The 9,760-nt window shown below is 46.7% G+C and overlaps 1 long non-coding RNA gene across 1 annotated transcript; it reads right to left on the bottom strand.

Moving 5' to 3' along the window:
* Nucleotides 1–4,355: 4,355 nt before the first annotated feature.
* LOC127050852 (uncharacterized) lies at nt 4,356–4,677 on the bottom strand. Its single transcript, XR_007774299.1, has 2 exons — nt 4,492–4,677; nt 4,356–4,452 (listed from the first exon to the last, which is right to left on the bottom strand). It is a non-coding gene; the product is annotated as an uncharacterized LOC127050852 (long non-coding RNA).
* Between the last annotated feature and the right edge of the window lie 5,083 nt (nt 4,678–9,760).

Here is a 9,760-nt window from a genome sequence, read left to right as displayed (position 1 = left end):
TTTACCCCTTTTATCCTAACCCAGAGACTCTCAGCACTTCCATCTCCTATGTCCATCTCCACCTCAGTCCAAGTATGTACATTTTTAATATATAAGGCAACACCTCCTCCCTTTTTCCCCTGTCTGTCCTTCCTGAGAAAACTATACCCATCCACACCAACACTCCAATCATGTGTATTATCCCACCAAGTTTCAGTGATGCCAACAATGACATAGTTGTATTTATTTATTAGCACTTCCAGTTCTTCCTGCTTATTACCCATACTTCTCGCATTTGTGTATAGGCATCTAAGATACTGGTTTGATCTTGCCTCCCAGTTTTGCCCTAACCCTCCTTTCTCTCTGCCATTATAGCCCACGCTCCCTCTTGTTTTCGACCCATCTCCCAGGTCTTCATGCTCCCCACTTACCTGTGGGCTTTGCTCACTTGTCCCCGTCGAACCTAGTTTAAAGTCCTCCTCACTAGGTTAGCCAGTCTGTGTGCAAATAGGGTCTTTCCCCTCTAAAGGTGAACACCATCTCTGCCTAGCAGTCCTTCCTCGAATAACATCCCATGGTTGAGGAAACCAAAGCCCTCCTGGTGACATCTCCTCTGATAGTCACCTCCTCCTCCTTCGCAGCCAGGCATTCACCTCCATGATGCATCTGTCTCTGCCCAGGCCACTACCTTTGACAGGAAGAATCGAAGAGAATACCACCTGCCCTCCAAACCCCTTCACCCGTACTCCCAGAGCCCTGTAGTCACGCTTGATGCGCTCAGCATCACACCTTGCAGTATCATTTGTTCCCACATGGATGAGTAGCATGGGGTAGTAGTCAGAAGGCCGGATAATCCTCAACAATGCCTCTGTAACATTTCAGATATGGGCCCCCGGCAGGCAGCATACCTCCCGAGATGAAATGTCAGGGCAACAGATGGGCAGCTCCGTCCCCCTCAGCAGAGAGTCTCCGACCACCACCACCACCCTATGTTTCCTATTTTCAGTGGTGGCAGCAGACCTCCCAGCCTTAGGAGTACAAGGCTGATCCTCCTTTACTATAGGGGGTGATTCCTTCTCTCCTGTATCAAGAGCATAATGGTTACCTATTACCACGGCGGGAGGGTTCGCAGCAGGGGTGGAGCACTGCTCACTGCCAGAAATAACAAGCTGCCAGTGTCCACCCTGAGCCATCTCCTCCTCCACCAGTGGTGTGTCAGCAGTCCTGTGAACGGGGACAGCTACCTCAGTTGTCTCCACATGGACATGGTCCAGGAATTGCTCGTGGACATGGATGCTCCTCAACCTAGCCACCTCCTCCTGTAGCTCTCCCACCTGCTGCCTGAGAGATTCCACCAGCAGGCACCTTTCACATTGGATGCCCCACCCCACAGCCTGGATATCAGTAAGTGGAAACTGCAAGTTACAGCCTTTGCAAAACCACACCAGAATCTGGGTAGAAGCATCTATGCTCTGGTGCTCTGTCTGGCTACAGGCGCAGGTGGAGGAGACAGAAGTAGTGCTGCCACAGGTGTTGCGGGCCTTCCTAACCATCATAAGCCTCCCTCTGTCAAACTCCCTCTCAAACTCCTCTGTCTGCAGCTCCCTGTCCGCTCTGCTCCCACAGATGCTGTATTTGCTCCTCCTTCACCGGGAGAACTCCCTTGCGAAACTCCCTGTTAGCAGCCCCTTTTCACAAAGCTCCCTGGTCGCTTGTGCACAGCTTTATAAAGCCCTGGCCTGAGTGAATGCCCCACCCACTGGTTAAGGCTCAGCCAATTACCAGAGGCTTCTAGCTTTCAAACCTTCCTTTGTAGCTCAGTCTCCAACTGCCAGCTACAGCACAGGGTCCTTCAAACAACCAAAACAAACAAACAGCCTGACAAACACAAGCTCAGCACACAGCAAGTAACCCCCAAACACACACACACACACACACACACACACACACACACACACACACTGCAGACAGTCACTTACCCCACAGATGCTGTGTTTGCTTCTCCTTCACCTGGAGAATTCCCTTGCAAAACTCCCTGTTAGCAGCCCCTTTTCGCAAAGCTCCCTGGTTGCTTGTGCACAGCTTTATAAAGCCCTGGCCTGAGTGAATGCCCCGCCCACTGGTTAAGGCTCAGCTAATTACCAGAGGCTTCTAGCTTTCAAACCTCCCTTTGTAGCTCAGCCTCCAACTGCCAGCTACAGCACAGGGTCCTTCAAACAACCAAAACAAACAAACAGGGGAGTAGAGAGTAGGACGAGGGAGGTGATTTTACCTCTGCATTTGGGACTGGGGAGACTGATATTGGAATACAGCATCCAGGTCACATGTCCACATTTTAGAAAGGATGCTGAAAAATTAGAAAGGGTGCAGAACCCCCCCCCCCACACACACACACACACAAATAATAAAAGGGCTGGATAAGATTTTTTACAGTGAGACATAAAGAGCTCAATCTGTTTAGCTTATCAAAAAGAAGATTGAGAGGTGACTTGATTATAAGGTATGAGTACCTAGAAGAAAATACCAGATACTAAAGAGCTTTGAATCTACTGGAGAAACGTGTAACAAGAACCAATGGCTGCATGACAAAGCCAGACAAATTCAAATTGGAAATGAGACTCCCTTTTAATGGTGAGGGTGACTAATCATCTCATGAGGTCTTCAGACCAAGACTGGATGCCTTTTTGGAAGATATGCTGTAGCCAAACACAAGATATTGGGTTCAATACAGGGGTAACGGAGTGGAATTTAGTGACCTGTGATATCCAGGAGGTCAGATTAGATCATCTAATGGTGCCTTACACACAATATAGTCCACAACTTCATATCTAGTTCTGTACTCCATTGAAAACCCACCAAATATTTCCAAGTTACTGATCTTAAAGAAAACTTGCATTCAGTAGTTCAAGAATTGTGATAGTACATGAGTTTTCCCCATCGTATGTTTCAGATTTCAATTGTTCGGCTCACAATCTCAAGTATCACTAAATTCCTGATAAGCTGCCACACTTAGCTCAAGGATGAGAAATCAGAGTTATTTGCATATTAATTTTCTAACACTGACTTTAACAATAGGAGCTAGGTTGGGCAGCCGAAGGTTACATTTGTAAAGCTTACAGCTGTGTTTGGTGATAAGATAAGAGCTCCTTTTTTAGAGAGCATAGCTAAAGCTTTAGCAGTTACTGAAATGACACTTTTATCTCATTATGAAAAATGCCCCTTCCACTGGAAGCTTATCCAATACAACGTTATCACGTGTATCGCTTTGTGTATTTAGTTTTCATGGAAATGAGGAAAAGAACTCTTCTGATTCATAAAGCATACTGCCTTTTTTTTTTCATTTGTAACATTCCAAGAAACCTATCTGCAACAGAAGGATTTTATTTCTAATCATAAATATAGTTATCATCACCCCCATATTATCCAACAAATGAATACAATGAAATGACTCAGCTGTGGTCTACACTACAGATTCTACATTACTCGAAGTGTCTACACTAAAATATCTCTCCCACCGATGTAACTTGCCCACTACAGTGACTTAATAATGCCACCTCTGTGAGAAGCGTTGCGCTAAGGTCAATGTAGTTAGGTTGACGCAGTGTCAGTGTAGACACTGTGTTGCTTACATCAACTGTTGCTGCCTTTCAGAAATTGTCCCACAATGCCCCACACTGACAGTTCAATCGGTGCAAGCGCTCCTGGTGAGGACGTGCAACTCTGACACGAGAAGTGTAATGTGCACGTGTAAAACTGATTCAATTACTGCAGTGGCTGTATATCGATGTAACTTAGGTCAACTTAATTTTGTAGTATAGATGTGCCCTCAGAAGTCCATAACAGAATGTTTAACATTATAGTGCCACACTGGAGATGCTATAGTTCAGGTTGAGAGGGAACTTGCATTATAAAACTGATTTATTGTGTGTGTTTGTCATTCTTCTGAAAGAAAAAAAGAAAAATATCATTTGGGCAGAGATTTCCCAGGTTTCTTCTGAAACCAGTGGCAAACTTTTGGTTCTGGGCTGGTAAAATTCCACGCTATTTTTCTCAGTTATCTGACTCAAGAGTTGCAGGTGGGAGGTAGGGTGGGTGTTCGTCATTCACTAAAGAATAAATGGTTGATTTGTACATATGTTTTCAAAAATGGCTTACATTTGAATTTCTGACTAGCTGCATTCAGCTCATACTGGGCACACCAGAGAGAGTAGGCTGTCAGGGAGTCGTCCAGCTCTGTGTGTATTCTCTCCTCAGCCCCAATCCTGGACACACTTCAGAGCAGCCTGGGGCCTGCTCCCAGCTGCACCAGTTGGCTATGGTTCTCCTGTTGATCATGTTGTACCAATTATATTAGACCAGTAAAAACCAGCAGGATCTTTTTAAAGGGGACAAGGCAAAGATGCCACATTTATTATTATAACAATTTATGACTAATAACTAATATCTTAATTCTTATATACACACACATTATACCTATTACCTATATACACACACACACTTACATTATAATACCTAATACCTATACACACACACACACACACATTCATCAGGGGTTCTGCAGTTGCTGCATAGTTACCAGTCCTGAAGATAGCTTAAGTTCATGGCTTGATTTTGCAGCTTGGGTTCGTAGCTTGTGGCAGCTAACTGGCCAGGAAAGCTGGGCACAAGGACAAGCTGGATCTCTGTTGGGCAGGCACTGATGTCCTTCCGTGTTGGCAGCAGAATGTTACCCATCTCACCCTTCTTTTTTATAGGCTTTTAGTTTGGATTCAAAGTCTATAGGTCTTGCTGTGTCACGCTGCCTCTGGGTTTAGATTGATCACCCATCAATTGCAGGCGTGACTTTCAGCCTTGAACCTGGCTTTGATCTTCCTTCTGTTGTTCCGTTGTCCTTTTCTTTTTAGGGTGGATGCTTCTTACTTTGTTTAGAGCTGTTGTCTAGGTCTTCAGCCGTTGGTATTTGAACTTTATCTCATCAGGACAGGCTGGGGCTGGAGGTTGATTCCATCATTCATACGTACCTCATTCACACATCTAAACTAAACTAATAAGATTACAGCAGGGTTTGCAAAAATGAAGGTTGGAGGAAGCTTTTACAAAATGAAGTGAGTGTTTTAAAATGGGATTTGAATTACAATATGGAACAGAAGTTACAGTATAGGCAAGTGTAGTGAATGGTGAACAGAAGTTACATTAATAAAGTGAACAATTGAAAACAATTTCATTTATCAGTTCTACAATCACACACTAGCTGGGTACTGATTGAGCACATCATGCTCTCACATTTCCTCTGATAGCTTCCTGCCCCCACATCTCCTCTGATAGCTTCCCACACACACACACACATTTCCTCTGATATCCCCCGCCCCATGCACAACCTGCACTAGTGGTTGTGTAAAAGGAACTGGATCTGTTGACACTACACTAGCTGGGGACTCCACCACACTGCAGGTATCCCCATGTGGTGATATAAGCACAGTTTCCATTCCCTTTGTACCAGCTGGGCAACACAAAGGAAGCAGAGCGGGGTTGTGAATCTGGCCCAGGGGTCGGCAACCTCTGGCACGCAGCTTGCCAAGGTAAGCATCCTGGTGGACCGGGCCAGTTTGTTTACCTGCCGCATCAGCAGGTCCAGCCGATCGTAGCTCCCACTGGCCATGGTTCACCGTTCCAGGCCAATGGGGGCTGCGGGAAGCCGCGGCCAGCACATCCATCGGCCTGCACTGCTTCCCGTAGCCCCCATTGGCCTGGGATGGTGACCCGCAGCCGGTGGGAGCTGCGATCGCCCGAACCTGCCGACGCGGCAGGTAAACAAACCGTCCCGTCCCGTCAGGGTACTTACCTTGGCGAGCCGCGTGCCAGAGGTTGCCAACCCCTGATCTGACCGATAGTCTTCCTCAGTGTGGATACATGCATTTGACATGTCTGACCACACTTAATTTAGAAATAACTGTAATGAGTGTTTGTTTGATAATCTCTTTGCATCCATGTTTGGGCAAGATTTTTCTCAGTTATTTTAGTAGTGCACTGGAGTACACAGCTGCAAGGAGAGGCATATAAATTATGCTCTGAACTTTGAAATACAGTATAAAGCAGTTCATAGGAAACCATGAGATCTTCATGGTACCCTGGCCAGCTGTTCCTCCCACTCCGACTATTTTAGTTTTATTAAATGTCAGAAAATTCAGAACTGTAGTTTCCACAGCAACTTGTAACTTAGCCACACAACGTGGAACAGATAGCATGTATCAAGGGACAAATGTAGAACCCAATCATAGCAATGTGGAAAAAAGTAACTTTGCAAATCTGAGTCATGCTCACTGGACTCAGTGAGACTATCCAAGTATGTAAATAGTGTTGTTGTACCTGTGTTGGTCCCAGGATATTAGAGAGACAAGGAGGATGAGGTAATATCTTTTATCAGACCAACTTCTGTTGGTGAGAAAGACAAGCTTTCAAGCTCTTCTTCAGGGCTGGGAAAGATAGGGCGTCACAGCAAAATACAAGATTGTTTAGCTAAGTAGTTAAGTCATATTTCAAGCGACTATTCAAGCTGAAGTGATCAGTTAACACCTCTTCAATCATTGTGGGTGGGGGGTAGTGGTGGTAAGGGAAGAGGAAAAAAATAAAAGCATGGGATAAGAGGGAGGGATTTAGTAGATTATAGATTGGTGTAATAAATCATACATCCAGTGTCTCTTTTCAGTCCATAATTTTTAGTGTCTAGTAAAGTTATGAATTTAAGCTCCCAGGCTTGTGTTTTGAAAGTGTTGTGCAGGTTTCCCTTGATGAAGAGGATTGATTGATCACTCTATGCATGATCTCTTTGTGAAAAGTATTCACCCACAGGGGTTGTGGTGTTTTTGTCTTTTATCGTTTTTCTGGAGTTGTAATGATTATAATGAGAGTAATGATTGTCTCATTTCAGCTACATAGTTATTATTGGGGCATTTATTGCACTGGATGAGGTACATCACATCTTGCAATAGGCATATATGGGACCCATGGATCTTCAAAGACATGAGGTAAGGGTTGGTGATCATCATAGCAGTAAAGATATGTCTACAGGTTTTGCATATGTTGTTCTGGGAGGGTTTGGTGGTGCTTCAAGTTGGTGTGTCCTGGTCTGTGGGGAGCTTGCTTCTGAAAGTGAGCTTGGAGAGGTTGGGAGGTTCTTTGAAGGCCAGAAGATGAGGTTTGAGAAAGATTTCTTTTGAGATGAGGTCCATATGAAACATATGTTGTAACTGTTTAATGATATCCTGTATGGGTTCCAGCATGGGGTGGTAGATGACAACTAGGGGTCTGCTGTTAGATGAGGTTTTATTTCCATATTGAAGCAAGTTCTCTCAGTGTATTTGAGTGGCCCGTTCCATGATCTACTTCTCTGGTGGAGTGTCCTTGCTTGGTGAAGGCAGTTTTAAGTGTAAGGTTTGTATCCCAGACTTTCTCCTTGGAGCATATTCTGTGGTTTCTGAGTGTCTGGTTATAGATAACACATTTCTTCATGGTTTTGGAGTGGTTATTGGATCTATGAAGGTAGGTGTGGGGATCTGTGGGTTTCCTATATATAGTTGTCTGTAGGGTTCCATTGTTGAAGCTGATTGTGATGTCTAGGAAGTTGATGCTAGGATGGGAGTGTTCCAGAGAGAGTTCAATGAATGTGTGGTGGTTGTTGAAGTTGTGGTAGATATATATGGAGGAGTTGAGTTTGTCTTCTCCAGAGGATATATCTCAGGTATATCATTGGTTTCATGATGCATTTGCCCAAAAATTCTTCCTCAACATGGCTCAGGAAGAGATTAGTGTACTGGGGAGTGTCACAGGGTTCACTCACAGCACATGGCGTCTCGACCTGGCAGCTCTGGGGCTTAGCTCTTGCCAGGTGCTGCCCTCCTCTGGTGGTATCTCTTCCCATCATCTCTTTCACCCTGCGGCCCCTTTCACTCCCAGAACTTCAGCTTCCTGTTCATGGCTTGGCCCTCCGGTGTCTGATAGGGAACCTGGCCTGCCCTCTACACTGGATTCCAGTCCAGGGACCCTATAACAAGCAGCCAAGGTCTGTACAGGCTCCTACCCTTTGCTGATGTTTCCCTGGGCTTCTTCCTACTTATTTGGCTTCTCCCTCTTTCTGGGTTTGTCAGCTCAAGCTCCCTCCCCGCAGGCAGTGACTGTAGACTACTTCCTTACAGCCTCCTGCGGCTCACAGCTCCTGGGATTTATACAAGCCTCTCCTTCTTCAGGTGTGGTCTGGGCAGTTAATTGGCCTGCCTACCCCTCCAGACCTTGTGTGGGGTGGGCACCCCATAACATAGAGCCTTCCTAGTGCCCATGATTGTTCCCATGGTTTGAACAAAGTGTTTGTTGTTGATATATACCTCCCTCAGAACACCATCCTTGCTGCCATGGATGTCACCTCCCTATACACCAGTGGTCTCCAACCTTTTTACGCCCAAGATCACTTTTTGAATCTACAGACAACCTAGGATCTACCCCGCCCCTTCCCCAAAGCCCTGCCCCACTCACTCCATCCCCTCCTCTCTCTGTTGCTCGCTCTCCCCTATCATCACTCACTTTCACCAGGCAGGGGGCGGGAGTTTGGGAAAGGGTGCAAGGAGCCCCATTGTGGGAGGGGGCTCTGGGCTGAGCCTGGGGCACGGAGTTGGGGTGTAGGAGGGGGTTGGAGTACAAGCTCTAGGAGGAAATTTGGGTGCAGGAGGAGTCTCCGGGCTGGGGCACAGTGTTGGGGTACAAGAGGGGGTACAGGGTACTGGTTCTGGGAGGGGGGTCAGGGCTGGGGCTTGTGGTGCAGGAGGGCCTTTGTGGTGCAGAAGGGGGTATGGGTGCTGGCTCCGGGAGGGGCTCAGGGATGTGGTTTGGGGTGCAGCCTCCTGTCAGACAGCACTTACCTCCAGTGGCTCCCAGTCGGCAGCAGGCGCAGAGAGGCTAAGGCAGGTTCCCTGCCTACCCCAATCCTACACTGCTCCTGGAAGGGGCCAATGCACCCTTGTGGCCCCTGATGGGGGGGTGGGGAGCACATGGCTCCACATGCTGCCTCTCTCTGCAAGCACCACCCCCACAGCTCTCCCGGACAATGGGAGTTGGGGGGGGGCGGTGCTTTCACGCAGGAACAGCGCACAGAGGGAGACCCCTGCCCCCCAGCTCTCAGGGCTGCGCTGATCACTTCCGGGAGCAGCGTAGGGCCAGGGTAGGCAAGGAGTCTGCATTTGCGGCAGCCATACTGCACCACCAGAGATTGCAATTGACTGGAAGATCCTCTAAGATCGACCACTCGATTGTGATCAACCAGTTGGTGACCACTGCTTTACACCAATATCGCTCACAATGACGACATTGCTGCCTGCCTCAAATATGTATAAGACAATGGACAACACTCAGGTATCCACCACAAATGCATCGTCAAACTCAGCCAGAACAATATTAAATTCAACAACAAACACTTTGTCCAAACCATGGGAACAGCCATGGATTACAACAAAACATTCTGACTTTCCTGAATCTAAACATTTCAGTTTGATGCACTGAACCAAATCCACATGTTTCATTCAAGTTAGTTTGATATTAAACTGCTTCTGTCTAAGGTGCCATGGGAGCTCATGGGCGCTGTAGTTTGGACGCCTTACACATCCTCATTCTTTGACATAGGTTGGGCTTGCTGGCTGGACTGCAACTTTCAGATGCTCTGCAGTGGCTCAGTAAGAGGTAAGACTGCGGTACCACAGGCAGTTTAATTTTGAACCAACTGGAAACAAAATCTTTC

The sequence above is a fragment of the Gopherus flavomarginatus genome, chromosome 1 (genome assembly GCF_025201925.1).
Source record: "Gopherus flavomarginatus isolate rGopFla2 chromosome 1, rGopFla2.mat.asm, whole genome shotgun sequence".
In the NCBI taxonomy this organism is placed as follows: domain Eukaryota; kingdom Metazoa; phylum Chordata; order Testudines; family Testudinidae; genus Gopherus; species Gopherus flavomarginatus.
Note: the sequence above shows the minus strand (reverse complement) of the source record. Positions and strands in the feature narration are given on the sequence as shown.